We start from the raw sequence: 15,803 nt of genomic DNA, 5'->3' as shown, positions 1-15,803 counted from the left end.
GTCAACGCTCAACTAACTGAGCCATCCAGGCGCCCTAAAATGGTAAGACGTTTAAAGGATACACTGTGATGATTTGATACATGTGTACATTGTGAAAGAGTTTCTCCCATCCAGTTAATTAACACACCCATCACCTCCCATATTTATCTTGTGTGTGTTTGTGCGTATGTGTGTGAGAACATTTGAGTTCTCTCTCTCTTAGCAAATTTCAGTTATGTGACACAGTATTATCAGCTGTAGTCCCCATGTTGTGCATTAGATCCTGAGTCCTTATTCATCTTCTAGCTGAAAGTTTGTGCCCTTTTAACAACCTCTCTATTGTCCCCTCCCCCGCTGTGGCAACCACTTGTCTCTTTTCTGTTTCTTTTTTCTTTTTTTTAATTTTTTAAATGTTTATTTATTTTTGAGAGAGAGACCGAGAGACAGAGTGTAAGCAGGGGAGGGGCAGAGAGAGAGGAAGACAGAATCCGAAGCAGGCTCCAGGCTCCGAGCCGTCAGCACAGAGCCCGGCGCAGGGCTCGAACTCAGGAGCTGGGAGATCATGACCTGAGCCGAAGTCGACCGCTTCACCGCCTGGGCCCCCCAGGTGCCCGTCCGTTCTCTGTTTCTGTGAGCTTGACTTGTATTGTTTGGTTGCACACGGAAGTGACACCATGTAGTTTTTCCCCTTGGCTTAGTTCAGTTCGTGTGATGCCATCAGGGTCCATCCACGATGTCACGAGTGTCAGGGTTTCCTTTCTCGTGGCAGAATGATATCCCAGTGTATGTACGCGTATGTGCGTGTGCACGTTGTTGTCCATTCCTTCGCTGATGGACACTTAGGTTGTTTCCATATCTCGACCCTTGTGAAGAATGCTGTAAGAGGGGCGCCTGGGTGGCTCAGTCGGTTGAGCGTCCGACTTCAGCTCAGGTCACGATCTCACGGTCCGCGAGTTCGAGCCCCGCGTCGGGCTCTGTGTTGACAGCTCAGAGCCTGGAGCCTGTTTCGGATTCTGTGTCTCCCTCTCTCTCTGCCCCTCCCCTGTTCATGCTCTGTCTCTCTCTGTCTCAAAAATAAATAAACGTTAAAAAAAAAAAAAAAAGAATGCTGTAAGATCACAGGGCTGCAGACGCCTCTTTGATGGCCTGCCTTCCTTCCCCTGGATGTATACCCAGAAGTGAAATTACTGGCCCATAAGGGAGCTCTATTTTTAATGTTTTGAGGCACCTCTGTACTGTTTCCCACAGTGGTGGCACCAAATTAGGTCCCGCCAACAGCACAGGAGCTTCTTCGTTTGATGTGGTCCCACTTGTTTATTTTTGCCTTTGTTGCTTTTGCTTTTTGGTGTCAAATCCAAAAACTCATCGCGAGAGCGGTGTCAGGGAGCTCACCACCTACGTTTTCTTCTAGGATTTTTTTGCTTTCAGGTCTGAAATTTAAGTCTTCAGTCGATTTTGAGTTGATTTTTGTATATAGTGTGAGACTGGGGTTTGATTTTATTCCTGTGCACGTGACTGTTCAGTTTTCCCAGTGCTATTTACTGAAGAGACTGTATTTTCTCCATTGTACGTCCTTGCGTCCTTTGTCATAAATTGGTAGACCAAAAATGCATGGGTTTAGTTTTGTGCTCTTTGTTCTGTTCCATTGCTATATTGTCTAGAAATTTGATAAGAGTCTTTAAGAAATAGCTTTCAGGTCGTCCACTGAAATTTTGAACACGTATGATACAACTGTGATGGCTGTTTTTATGCCCTTGTCTGTTAATGCTCACATCTGGGGCTATCAGTTGTGGGTCGGTTTATCCTCATTGATCATTCTCCTTGTTAAGGGTAAGGTTTTCCTATTCCTTTGTGTGGCTCGTAGTCTTTCATTGGATGTTTAACCTTATTGAATGCTAGATATTTTTGTGCTCCTATTAATATGAAAAACAGTTTTGGGGGGGTGCCTGGGTGGCTCAGTCGGTTAAACATTCGACTTTGGCTCAGGTCACGATCTTGCCTTTTGTGGGTTCGAGCCCCGCGTCGGGCTCTGTGCCGACAGCTCGGATCCTGGAGCCTGTTTCGGATTCTGTGTCTCCCTCTCTCTCTGCCCCTCTCCTGCTTGCGCTCTGTCTCTCTCAAAAATAAATAAACATTGAAAAAAGAGAAAAACAATTTTTAAAAATGTTTATTTATTTTGAGAGAAAGAGAAAGAGAGCACCTGGGGGAGGGACAGAGAGAGAGAGAGAGAAGGAGAGAGAGAATCCTAAGCAGACTCCGTGCTATCAGTACAGAGCCCCATACACAGCTCGATCCCATGAACCACGAGATCATGACCAAAATCAAGACTCAGATGTTTAACTCACTGAGCCACCCAGGCATCCCATGAAAAACAATTTTTTAAGGATCTTCTTTTTTTAAAAATGTTTATTTATTTATTTTGAGAGAGAAAGAGAGAGCTGTGCATGAGAGTGGGGGAACAGAGAGAGAGGGAGAGAGAGAATCCCAAGTAGGCTCTGTGGTGTCAGCACAGAGACCAGTGTGGGGCTCAATCTCACAAACCGTGAAATCATGACCTGAGCCAAAATCAAGAGTCAGACGCTTAACTGACTGACCCACCCAGGCGCCCCTAAAGATTTTAGTTTTAAGTAATCTCTACTTGGGGCCCGAACTCACAACCCCAAGATCAAGGATTGCAGCTCCACTGGCTGAGCTAGCCACGGACCCCGAAAGACAGTTTTTTGAAGAGAATTACCAGGACTTTTAGTTTTGTTTAGTTTCATAAAAAAAAAAAAAACAAAAAAACCAAATATGTCATAAAGCTTTTTTTCCTTTAGGGAGAAAAAAAAAAAAGGAACAATTTTCATAAAATCAAGTAAGCCATGGTAACTTGAAAAACGTCGGGAATCACCAGTTTACAAGTTATGCGTGAACGGAAGAATAACCATCACAGCCCCAGCTGGCCGCTTCATGCCAATGGCAGCAAATAAGGTCAACTCGAGAAAGATCAATTAAGTGTTTGGAAGTCCTGGTGAGTGCTTAAGCAGACCGATTCACGGGGACATCAGTGTAGATCTGTCTTTGGTATGCGTATGTCAATATCCTAGGCATGTTTTTGAGTTCTGCTGTGGGATGCTGTTACGTTCATTGTCAGCAGTCGTCTGGTGTCGCCTGCCCTTGTTCACGAGGTCCCTGTGCAGGTGCTCGGGCTCCGCCATATCGGGCCCCTCTGGCGTCTCTTCCAAGATGCTGGCTTTTCTTGGTCATTTGGAGTCCCTCACGTCTCGTGAGAACACACTCGGGTTTTCACAGGAGGACCTTTCTCTCTCCTCCCTGCATTTTCTCCTCTTGAAGTCTTAGAACGGTTGTCCAGCCGGGGGAAAGAGGCCCCTTCACGAGTCACTTACTGTATCAGGATTTCTTCTTTGTTTTCAGGCCTTGCTTGTTTTCCATCCCAGGCGGACTGCCGTTTTTCTTTTGCTTTCTCTTTCCCCCTTTCTCGCTTTTAAAACTTAGGTTATGGGAAATCTTAGTCCTGCCCAGATACAGAGACGGTACAGTGGGCTCCCGTGTGCTCGTCAACGACCATTTTTCCAGTGCTGCGGATCGTCTTCGAGTACAGACGTCATGTGGGGGGACGCACAGCCCTGGTCTCATGTGGTGTGGGTGTAAGACTCCTGGTTTGTTTTCCAGGTCCAGATGGATACAACGCGAAAACTAAGAGTCTTCAGTGATTTTCAGGGGACGCACCAGGCATCTAAATACTCTCTGACTTTTTGTTTTATGTGTGGTCCTCGCAGCTTGTAGCTTTTTCTATGCTTTGTTTACAGTCTCTGGTTGATTTAGGCCGTATCTCATCTTTGATCTGGATTTACACTCCATGCATGTAGTTCCTAAGCTTCCTTCGTCTTCCTTCTCCTCCCCTTCTCCTCCCCCATATATATATGTGTATATATATATGTATATACATGTATGTATGTATATATATGTATATACATGTATGTATGTATATATGTATATATACATATACGTATACATATACACACGTAGAGTGTTTTTATATATATATACACACGTAGAGTGTTTTTATATATCAAGTAATGGATAAAACCACACTAAGATAAAATCACAAGAGGCGTCTGGTAGAATCCTGTCACTACTACGTACTAGTTAGCGTGACTTTTCCAAATCTGAACCTCTCTGAGGTTCAGCATCATCATCTATAAGTTGAATAGTGCCCACCTTCAGGAGGGTTGGTAGGATCAGAAATAACACAAGTAGGGGCGCCCGGGTGGCTCAGCCGGTTGAGCGTCCGACTTCGGCTCAGGTCATGATCTCGCGGTTCGTGGGTTCGAGCCCCGCGTCGGGCTCCGTGCTGACAGCTCGGAGCCTGGAGCCTGTTTCAGATTCTGCGTCTCTCCGTCTCTCGGCCCCTCCCCTGCTCATGCTCTGTGTCTCTCTGTCTCTCAATAATAAATAAATGTTAAAAAAAAAAAAAAAAGAATGCAAGTAGAGTGCATCACAGTGCCGGGAGCACAGGAGTAACTCAGGATGACAACCGCCATGATATGACACATGTGGCATGGCTGAGAAACGGGTGGCAGAGAATATTATCCCCGACCGGTGGCTACGCAGGCACCAGTGACTAAAACACCGGCTGAAGTCACTTATGGAGCCAGTGACAGATCCAGAACCAAACTCATAAATGCCACTTCCTGGACGCAGAGGCTCCTGCAAACCTAGCCAAATCTAATTTCCGCTCGTATCTTTGTGGGTGAATTCTTTTTTGCAACAGAAATGAGACATTTCCAGCGGCTCTTTTCAGGGGGTTTACTAAATTCATGGTTCCAGGCGTCTCGTTTTGGGCATTGTGCCCCAAACCGTGCCCTTGTATCCACGGTGAGACCTTGAAGGAGCCTCTCAGCGCGGCACCCGTCTGCCGGGGCGTGTTGTTGAGTTCACTTGTGGACCGGCTGCCTCTCAGAAGCACGGGCTGCAAGTGGACAGGCCGCGACGCGACGTTTCACGGAGAGGAGGGAATGCTGAGAGTCCCGCTCACCCTGCGTCTGCCTCTGCGACTCTCTCTGCCTTGCCGTCTCTCTGACATACACGCAAACGGAGTCCTGTCGAGCTTCTAGTCTTTACGCCCTGGAGGGGCGTTCACACCTCTGCAACTGTGTACGCTTTCCAGGTGGAGAGACGGTCCTGTTCAGCCGTTTCTCCTCACATGTGACACAAGCGTCGCCGTGTGTCGCGGTTAATCACCTGGAGATGTCCCCAGGATATAAATTCTGCCTAAAAGCGAAAGGCGCCTTCAAGCAGAATTCGTGAAAATTGTGTGGATGAGGCTCCCGCTTTTGTCCTAAACGGACAAAGTTTGGGGAGAAAAGGACTGTTTGAAGGGGATCTGGAGAGAGGCCCCTGGAACTGTCGCCTGCTGATAGGAGACCTCTTCTCACTCGGGACTCACAGGGTTATGTTCTCCCTTCAGTAGGGACGACCGTAAGCAAACCGAGCAAATCAGGATGCAAGGCCTGGGAGAGAATGAAACCCTCTCCTTCCTCAACAAGAAGCAGCTGGGTTCCTCCCTCTTGTCTTTTTTTTTTTTTTTTTAATTTTTTTTTTTTTCAACGTTTATTTATTTTTGGGACAGAGAGAGACAGAGCATGAACGGGGGAGGGGCAGAGAGAGAGGGAGACACAGAATCGGAAACAGGCTCCAGGCTCCGAGCCATCAGCCCAGAGCCTGACGCGGGGCTCGAACTCCCGGACCGCGAGATCGTGACCTGGCTGAAGTCGGACGCTTAACCGACTGCGCCACCCAGGCGCCCCTTCCCTCTTGTCTTTTTCAAAGCCCTATTCCCCCTGCACTGAGCACAGCGGCTGTCCCTGAGGCATCTTTGTGCCCCTAGCGCCTTTCATCGTGCTTTACATACAGTAAGCACTCAACAAAGAATTAGGTTGGGTGCTGAACGCATAAATGTGTAGAAGGGGCAAATCTGCCCTTTTGCCAGGCGCTGAGTGGACCACTAAGGATGTGTAGCCTGGAGTTCCTGAGTTTCACTGAGCTTGCTGTCTAGATGGGGTAGCGATTTGGGGAAAAGCTTGGCCATTATGTCTTCAAGTGTCTTGTCTGTTTCTCTTCTCCTCTGTGACTCTAATTGCACGTATGTTTACTCTTCTCATAATGTCCCGCAGCTTCCTGAAGCTGTTATGTTTTCATCGTTTTTTTTTTCCCCTTTGGCTCTTCAGAGTAGAAAACAAATCTACTGAGGCGCCTGGGGGGCTCAGTCGGTTAAGCGTCCGACTTCAGCTCAGGTCACGATCTCGAGGTCCGTGAGTTCAAGCCTCGCATCGGGCTCTGTGCTGATGGCTCAGAGCCTGGAGCCTGTTTCAGATTATGTGTCTCCCTCTCTCTCTCTGCCCCTCCCCTGCTCAAGCTCTGTCTCTCACTGTCTCTCTCAAAATAAATAAATAAACTTTAAAAAAAAAAAAGAAGAAATCTATTCATCTGTCTTTAAGTTCGTCTTCATTCTGCTGTTAAGCCCATCCAGTAGTTTTTAACATTTCAGATATATACTTTTCAGTTCCAGAATTTCTATTTAGTTCTTTTTATAGTTTCTAGTTACCTGCTGGTATTTTTCATTTATTATAAACATACTTTCCTTTATGTCCTTGAGCTTAGTTATGATAATTGTTTTATAGCCCTTATCTGCTAATAGTATGTGAATCATTTCAGGGTTGATCTTCATTGATTTTATTTCTTTCTGGAGTGTAGATAATGTCTTCCTGTTTCTTTGTAATTATTCTAAGTACTTTTTTAAGTTTATTTTTTTATTTTTTAAGTTTATTATTTTCCAGAGAGAGAGAGAGAGAGAGAGAGAGAGAGAGAGTGTGTGCGTGCATGTGGGTGGGGGGAAGGGCAGAGAGAGAAGGAGGGAGAAAATCCCAAGCAGGCTTCTCGCTGTCAGAACAGAACAGAGCCTGACATGGGGCTCAGACTTGTGAACCGTGAGATCTTGACCTGAGCCAAGGTCAAGAGTCAGACGCTTAACCAACTGAGCCACCCAGGCGCCCCAATTGTTAATTAAGTAGGTTAGAACCGTGTCCTGAACATTGTGAATGATGTGTTGTCGAGATTCTCAATTCTGGTACGTTCTCGTGAAGAGTTGTGTTCTGTGTCTGTAAGAGTTGTGTTCTGTGTTTGTTTGTTTGTTTGTTTGTTTGTTTCTGGTGGTAGGCAGTTAACTTGGTTGCATTCAGACTGCTAGCTTTGTCTTCTGTGCTGTGAACTGTAGGTCAAATTTCTGCTCACTTCATGTAGTCTTGGCTGGATGGCTTGAGCGCTGCTTCCTCCAGTGTGGTTCTGGCACGAGCCAGGGACTCCCGCAAAATTTATGCACGCAGTCTGGGGCTCTCCCTTTCTGGCTGTCCACTTTCCAGGGTTTCCCCTTTGCTTTACAGGAGCTGTGTCTCTCTCAACTCTATGTTCTGGTGCTTCACGGGAGTAAGACTTTGGGTTTTCTTTCTGACTTTTAGCTGCCTCGTATACTGTAATCCAAGCACGTCCCCCTGGATAAAAGCCATAAAAACCAGGAAATGCACCCACTTCTTTTCCCTCCATCCAGTTGCTCACTTCCTTCCGGTATCTGCCTGTTCTGGTTACTCTCCAGTGTCTTTGGTTAGTTGTTTTTATGTTTTGCCCAGAGTTTACAGTTGTTATTTGTGAGAAGGTTGGTTTGACAGGAGCCACACGGCCATGACTAGAAGCAGGTATGGAGAGAGGTATGTAGGACCACAAGATGGGGACAGATAAGCAAGTCACTGTCACAGAAGGACTCAGAGATGAAAATACCTTAAGAAAACAACTTGGCTTATAAAGAAGTTTGTAAGGGAGTCCAGGCTTGAGAAAGACAGGCTGAGCAAGGAAAAAAGGCAACAGGTGTTTAAAGGGAGAAATTACCGAATCACTGAGTTTACAGTCAGTCTGTTTAGGGTAGAAAAATTAGTTTTCTTGCATGATTTTAGTATTTACACAGGCTGAGACGGATCTTCAGACATCAACTTTGTAAAAGTTAGGGAGAGACATGTTTTTTTGTAGGGGGTCAGTAACCTGCAGGAAGGGTTCGAGGTTTCATATTTTGCGGGCTGGGAGCACACAGAGCGATCCTGGTTTTTGTGATTTGGTTCTGTTTGTCTGTTTGTTTGTTTTGTCTCCAGGTGCAAAGTGGACAGGTGTGCAAAGTGGACGGGTGCAAAGGTGAGGGTGAGCCAGCCAGTTCTCCTTACAGTCCAGCCCCAACCTGACACTCAGATTTGACCTCTTAGGTTGTTTTGAAGTTTTCTGGTTCGGTGTAACTCGACTGATATCTTGTTATGTTCACTGGTTCGCCGTTTATGTTCATTGGTTGTTTACACAACTTTCTTGACTTACGACGGAGTCAAGTCCGATAAACCCCTTGTCGGTTGAAAATACCGTTAACCCGGAAATACAGTTAATACACCTGCCGACCTCGAAACTTCTCAGAAACCCCCATTAGCCTGCAGTTGGGCAAAATCATCTAACACAAAGCCCATTTTGTAGTGAAGCGTTGAATATCTCGTGTCATTTATTGACGACTGTACTGAAGAGTGTAACGGTCTTGTGGGCAGAAAATGGCCGTGGGCGTGCGGTGCTAACCCCTTGACCGCCGGCTGGCAGGGAGCGGGGACCTCTGCCCAGCCTCGCCGGAGAATGTCACAGATCGCTAGCCCAGGAAAGGGTCAAAATTTACCACTCGAAGTGTGGTTTCTACCGGGCGTGTAGTGCCTGGCTTCCATCTCAAGAGTCGGAAACTAGGAAGCGGAGCCGTTCCAGTCAGGGGCTGTCTGTACAGAGGCATCCTTGTTGCACGCTCATAAAACCAGGGCGGATCTGCTCTCAGAGTTAACTTGTAAATCCTCTGTCGCGGTCATTTGCTTTTTTTTTTTTTTTTTTAAGAAAGAATTTTTCCTTTTGTTTTTGATGCTTATTTATTTATTTATTTATTTTTTATTTTTTTTCAACGTTTATTTATTTTTGGGACAGAGAGAGACAGAGCATGAACGGGGGAGGGGCAGAGAGAGAGGGAGACACAGAATCGGAAACAGGCTCCAGGCTCTGAGCCATCAGCCCAGAGCCTGACGCGGGGCTCGAACTCACGGACCGTGAGATCGTGACCTGGCTGAAGTCGGATGCTTAACCGACTGCACCACCCAGGCGCCCCAATGCTTATTTATTTTTGAGAGAGAGATAGAGTAGGGGAGAGGCGGAGAGAGAGAGAGAGAGAGAGAGGGAGACACAGAATCGGAAGCAGGCTCCAGGCTCTGAGCTGACAGCACAGAGCCCGACGTGGGGCTCAAACTCACAAACTGCAAGATCATGACCTGAGCCGAAGTCGGACGCTTAACCGACTGAGCCACCCAGGCGCCCCTCGCTGTCATTTACTTTTATGTGTCAGAATTATTTCATCACCTTGATCAGCTCGTCTCCTGAGCTAAGGAACAAGGACCCTTCCATGTGGTCCCCTGTGGTTTGACTGTAGAGGCGTCCTCTGTCTGAGACGCTGCAGGTTGTCAAGTTCCTGACCTGCAGGGAAATTCTCTATTACCTGTAAAGCGGATGTTCTATAAGCGTGGGTTCCAGGAGACTTTCCCCAGAGCTGACTGCCATTGGCTCACAAGCGAGGATCGTTAAATCTGCAGGAATTTTGTAAACTGCTCGTTAAACAAGGCCATTACTGGAAATTAAGCTTTGTAACTTTCGTTCAACTTTGTCATTTTCATCACAGGTTTTCTTCCTGCTGGATTCTAAGGTGGGATGTGGGCCTAGTGGATCGCTTACGGAACGTTCCATTGCTGTTTATGAAAGCAGGTTAAGCTGATGGTTAGAGACGAGGGTGGAAGGAGCGTTTTTCCTCACATACCTGCTTAAGACAGAACCTTCACCTCAGTTCAGTCCGCTCCCTCAGTCCCAGGAAGTCGATGTCTGTTTTGCCAATCTCAGGTTGATCATCGACCTTCACCGAGTCACCCGTTTCCATGCTGGAAGGTCCTGGAAGTCCTGACCAAGCCTGGTGGCCCGGACCGGACGGACGTCCGTGGCCGCACTGGCGGGGAGCACTCGTGAGTGGGCTCATTGTGGTGTCGCTGGTCGGGAGCCCCTGCTCCGGGGTTATTGCATCTCATTTTGAGGTTATTTCCAGAAGTTTCAATTTCATGCCTGAGTTTATAGCAGAGGCTGTTAGGTGCGTGGAAGATAAAAGCAGACGCCATCCGTTGATGGCAAGACTGAGTGACTTTGGCTCCTTTGTTGTAACGTCCAGCAGGGCCAGAATGGAACCTCGTCACTTTACAAGGGTGTGGTCAGCGACGTCCCCGGGTAGTGAGGGCTTTTGTCCCAGGGCACGTTGATTTCTCACCAGTGGACAAGGGCATTTCAGGATGAGAAAGAAGAGACTTTTCCTTTCTATTTATTTATTTATTTTTAAAAGTTTATTTATTTTGAGAGAGAGCATGTGATCACGTGGATGGGGCAGGGGGCAGAGGGAGGGAGAGAGAGAGACTCCCAAGCGGGCTCTGTACCGCCGCCACAGAGCCCGACGTGGGGCTCGAACTCACGAACTGTGAGATCATGACCTGAGCCGAAGTCAAGAGTCAGTTGCTTCACCGACGAAGCCACCCAGACGCCCCTATGTGCGGCAATTTTGTATTTGCAGAGCATGGCGATGCTTACCGTTTTGTTTTGTTTTGTTTTGGCCTTTAGAGTTGTGCTTAGCAAACCAAAAGGCCAGGGAAACCTCCCTGAGGCTCTGAAGGGTTTGACACCGAGTGTGTGTGAGTGTGGCTGTGAACATGTATGTGAGAGTGTGCGTGTGTGGTGTGTGTGTGTGTGTGCGTGTGTGGGTGGGGGTGTGTGTGAGTGTGTAGATCCAGGGTGCGTCTCTGAGGTAGTTTCCGCCCGCCCCAGGGGCTCAAGGAAGGGGTGTGTGTGCTGTTGGCCAAAATACCAACGCTTTCCCATTTGGACAGAGGCGCAGGGGAGGTTGCACGGGTCCTGGGACAGAACCTGCACAGAGGTGGGCCAGAGCCCGTCCTGCGCACGTGAACTGCCTGGGGAGTTGCTTACAGAGAAATCTTCTGTTTTTCTCCTTCACCTGTTAATTTTGAGTGACTTCAGGGTTATTCTATTTGTTACATTTAAATATTATTGTAATGAGAAATATTGTTTTTAAACCCTTTGCAATACAGATTTGCCTCAACTTAAAAGAAGTTCATTGTGGAAAGATTCAGAATAACAGCACAGTGGAATAAATGTTCAACTTTTAACATAAGATTTATTGCAGAATTCTCTTTCTTTCTCTCTTTCTGTCTGTTTATTTATTCAAGTAATCTCTATACCCAACGCGGGGTTCAAACTCATGACCCCGAGATCAAGAATCGCATGTTCTAACAACTGAGCCAGCCACGCACTCAGAATTCTTTTAATTCATATTTTTAGTTTTAAAAACATCAATCCAGAAAGTTTGGGAAGTAGAATGAGAAATAGATTACCCAGGGCGCCTGGGTGACTCAGTTAGTTGAACGTCCGACTTGAGCTCAGGTCACGATCTCCTGGTTCGTGAGTTCGAGCCCCACGTCAGGCTCTGTGATGACAGCGCAGAGCCAGGAACCTGCTTCGGATTCTGTCTCTCCTTCTCTCTCTGTCCTTCCCCCACTCACACTTGGTCTCTTTCTCAAAAATAAAATAAACATTAAAAAAATAAAAAAATTACCCATATTCCATCACCCTAATGTATTATCAATTTTGGGAAATTCTATTCCAGAATTTTATCAAGTGTACATCTATGTTATTTGAAACCTTTATCCATAGTGCGCACACAGGTTTGATTGTGACTCTTTCCTCCTAACACCGACTCTAAGCATTTTCCCATCTTTGTAGCCGTCGTTTCGGTATTTGAAGCTCCCTCGGTGCCTTTCCAACGTGGGACTGTTTACAAAGACCTAACTGCGCACAGGTTTTCGGCAACACGGCCGTGGTGTTAGAAGCACAGACAGGCTGAACCGAAGCCAGGTCGGGGTTGGTGACGGGGAGGCACACGCTGGGAAACCAGTGCACCTTCTCATCCAGGAAAGTGATCCAGTAATTTCTGAGTTTCTCAACCAGGTGTCCAGGCGACCTAGAAAGGTGTGTCCCACATGACTTGTTTCGGTCATGGTAAAAAAAAAATGGTGTCATTTGCGGATAACGGGTTCGTCTCGAGTATCGGAGATACAGCTCGGGTCCTTCTCTTTGCCTGGTGGCCCTGAGTGCCTGGGGGCCCAGCAGTGGCGCAGGGGAGGCACCCTCTGTCCCCAGCCCCGAGACCCCATGCCCTCCCCCCAGTCTGCTCACGGGCCCAGGCGCCTCTGTCTACACCACTCTGCCCCGGAGCCATCGCTGCGCAAGTCGTCTGTGACCGACTGCAGGGTTTTCACAGGCGGTGCACTTGAACACGTCGATCTGATCTGATGTGGCTCTTCAAAGTAACAGCAAGGCCCGGAATCAAGTCTCCAGACTCTCCGTCTTAGAAGCCACCGGGGCCCGTGTCTGAACCGGTCTCATCCCCTGTGCTGGGCCAAAAACTGTGATAATGTAATTTCTGAGTATTGTACCTGCAGTGTTGGTATTTCACGCCCTCTGGATAGAATGGACCACAAGGACTTGGAAAAATTAAATCTCACATCATTTTCATACAGAATCTCAAAAATCACCAAGTCCTTTCGTTAGAAAAATTGTTTTTAACGTTTATTTATTTTTGAGAGAGAGAGAGAGAGACACAGAGTGTGACCAGGGGAGGGGCAGAGAGAGTGGGAGACACAGAATCCGAAGCGGGCTCCAGGCTCCGAGCTGTCAGCACAGAGCCTGATGCGGGGCTCGAACCCACTACCCACGACCTCATGACCTGAGCTGAAGTCGGACGCTCAACCGACTGAGCCACCCGGATGCCCCAAAAATCACCACGCCCTTGAAACGCCGCGTAGTCCCAGGGATGAGAAGGAACGGAATGTGCACATCTCCCCGGCGCCCAGCTGTCCCTGTGTGTCCCGGTGTTCTCCCCTCGCCCGGCAGCATGGGGCCTCCTCCAGCCTGCCTTCTGGAAGCAGGAAGGCGGGCAGGGAGAGTAGACCAAAGGTAGGAACCGGTTTATCAAGTCCTCTGCCTGCCGGCCCTGTGCCTGAAGCCACATTTCTCGCAAACCTTGTCCCTCGGTCACAGTAAGGCGGAAGCGGGCCCAGGAATGAACGCAGGACCGACAGCCTCCTGCTGCCGCAGTTTTCAGGTTCTTCTTGCCACCGCTCCGTCCCCGCGAGCTCTTGGGGCTTCTTCCTCATCATCACGGGAAGAAGTGTTTTCAGTGACTGCACGGTGGTGGTTGTTAGCCAGACTTTCTTGTGCTGATCGTTTCACAATATACACAAATATTGAGTCACCGTGTCTGCAGGTTAGACCTCAATAAATAAGTGCGTCGGTGAAAACAAAGAGACAAAACCGAGCTCCTTGGCTGGTCAGGTCGGTGCCAGGTTGTGTCGCCGCTGAGGGTCCCAGGAGACACGGGGGGGGGGGGTCTGCAGACACTGATGAGGGGGTCACCCTGCGCGTGCACGGCCACGACAGCAGCAAGTGTGCCCCAGAAGCTGGGTCCACACGGCCAGGAGGGCACAGTGGAGAGGCGGCGTGGCCAGCGGCTGAGGGGTCCTCCCTGGGGTGGGGCCCTGAGCCCCCAGGAGCGGTGGGGCTCCCAGTGCGGGAGGAGAGGGCTTGGGAAGTCGCTGAGCGCACGGAGGGCGGGATGCGGCATGCGGCACGTGCCAAGTCCCTGGGGCGAGAGGAGCAGAGATAAAGGAGGTGAAGAGGGGCCAGTGAGTTTGGGGGACGGAGGGGATGGGGGAGAAGGGGAACTGTAGTTCGAAATTACAAGTTTAAGATGTCTATGAGATGCCCGAGGCGGGAGGCCTACCCACAGGGCTGAGCTCCTGTCTCCTGGAGCATAACCCGGGGAGTGGGAGAGTCCCCGAGGCTTCTGGGACAGGGGTCGGGGGCTCTCTGAGCTCCTGCGACACAGCCGGCCCCCAGGCAGCTGCCTTCCCTTCTCGGTACATCGGTACATCGGAGTTTGTGCTTTCGCCTCCTCTGGGGTCAGGCCCGTCGCAGAGACTGCGAGGAGGCCGTCTGTGTGCCGCCCGGACGCGGAATCGGGGACCCCTGGTGGCTGGGCCACACAGTGAACCCGCTGCCACCTGCTGACCGTGGATTTTTGTGTTACGTGATGATGTCTGGAGTTTTGCTAAGTCTAGGAATTAATCAATTTGCCGTGGCGTATCCTGGTACTTTGGGTCAGAGACCTGGGTCGGATGTACGTGTGGGGTCCCATCCCCCTGGTCTCTTAGTTTGGGTCAGAAGACCTGGGTCAGAGGTACGTGTGGGGTCCCGTCCCCCTCGTCTCTGGCATCAGGAGGGGCTGCATTTCCCGGGATGCGGTGCAGGTGACCATGCAGGTGACAGGCCCACCTGTGAACTTTCGTGTCCGGGTCTGGGCGTGGCTTGGAGCCCCTGAGTTTTGTCCCTGCAGAAGCCGCGGGGCTTGCTGTGTGCAGAGGCCCCTCGGGAGGCTCTTGGAATCAGGAGAAACCCCGAACTGCCTCACAGCAGACGGTGAGGGACTTCCCCAGGGTGGGCCCTGCAGCCAGGCCCGGTCCTGGGCCGGACTGAGAAGCGCTGGACGCCGTGCCTGTCCCCTGCCCGCCTCTCCCCGCCTGGTCGTGTTTGGCCGCGTGCCTTCCATCCGCCGCCCCCGTGAGGAGTGTTTTCCACAGTGAGCTCATCACGTTACACACTGGGGTGTGAGCGGCCCGTTTAAGCTGCATTTGTGCCTTCAAGGAAGACCGAGAAAACTCGGAGGGAGGACTCTTCAGCCGTGTGGAGGGCGGGGGGGGGGGGCCTGTTTGGAAGCAGGGGTGCCTTCCTGGGCATCCCTGGAACCGTCCCGATTCAGGCCCCGTCTGGTCCCCGGATCTCAAGGCCAGCCTGTTTTTGCTGCTGCCGGGCCTGTGCCTCCGGGACAGAGACTCGGGAACGCGGCCCGCCCGCCGTGCTCCCGGGAGCCCGCTAAGCTGGGGCCGCGGCCGCCCCGGCGGGGGCAGCGCCCACAGTGGCCGGTGCTGGTGGCAGGGGCGTCGCTAGCCACACTCGTGAATCACTGCCGGGCTGGGCTCTCTGCTGTGACTCAGCCTGAAACTTTGTTCTGCTAACAGGAAGCCAGCGGGCAGTGCAGTCAAAGCTTGTGGGAAACTCTCTGGATTGGAAACCCCGGGGTGTTTTCAAGCTTCTGTTTCTACAACAAGAAGGGAAATGATCAGATAGCGGCTCCCCGTCTCCTTCGATGCAGAGGGACTACACTGGCAGGGGGCTGTCGTGAGCCGGGCTCCTGGGTCTCTTGACGCGCAAAAGCTGTATAAGGAGTTTCCACAAACGGGAAGCCGGCAAGGAGCGCGATGGGAATCGTGTAGGTTAAACAGCGGGTCTGGAACGCGGGTGGCAGTCTGCCCGTGGGAAGCTCTGGGGACTGAGGATGGGCGCGGCCAGGTCGGGGAGCACTGCGCGGCCAGGAAGAGGCTGCGAGGCAGGGGGGCGGGGTGTGGAGCCCCGGGCCGTGCCGGAGCAGTGGGCCAGCCGGGGCTGTCTGTGGACGCAGGGACAGGAGATGCGGGTGTTCATATTCCTCGTGGACGTGGGGACAGAGCCACGTGAGCCCTGGAGGCCTCTGGCCGTCCCCAGGGGCCGGGAGG

At 50.2% G+C, this 15,803-nt stretch overlaps 1 long non-coding RNA gene across 2 annotated transcripts; it reads left to right on the top strand.

The window, feature by feature from the left end:
• The first annotated feature begins 3 nt into the window (after positions 1 to 3).
• On the top strand, positions 4 to 12,799 carry LOC124510489 (uncharacterized). 2 transcript variants are annotated; one of them, XR_006961707.1, is made up of 3 exons: positions 4 to 42; positions 2,796 to 2,989; positions 11,917 to 12,799. It is a non-coding gene; the product is annotated as an uncharacterized LOC124510489 (long non-coding RNA). The 2 variants fall into 2 exon arrangements; XR_006961706.1 differs by lacking the exon at positions 11,917 to 12,799 and adding an exon at positions 8,178 to 8,218.
• Positions 12,800 to 15,803: the final 3,004 nt, after the last annotated feature.

This window comes from Lynx rufus, unplaced genomic scaffold (genome assembly GCF_022079265.1).
Source record: "Lynx rufus isolate CCGP_SWC_20201006 ecotype Redwood Valley unplaced genomic scaffold, mLynRuf1.p SCAF_15, whole genome shotgun sequence".
NCBI classification, from domain to species: domain Eukaryota; kingdom Metazoa; phylum Chordata; class Mammalia; order Carnivora; family Felidae; genus Lynx; species Lynx rufus.
This window is presented reverse-complemented; position numbering and strand designations above follow the sequence as displayed.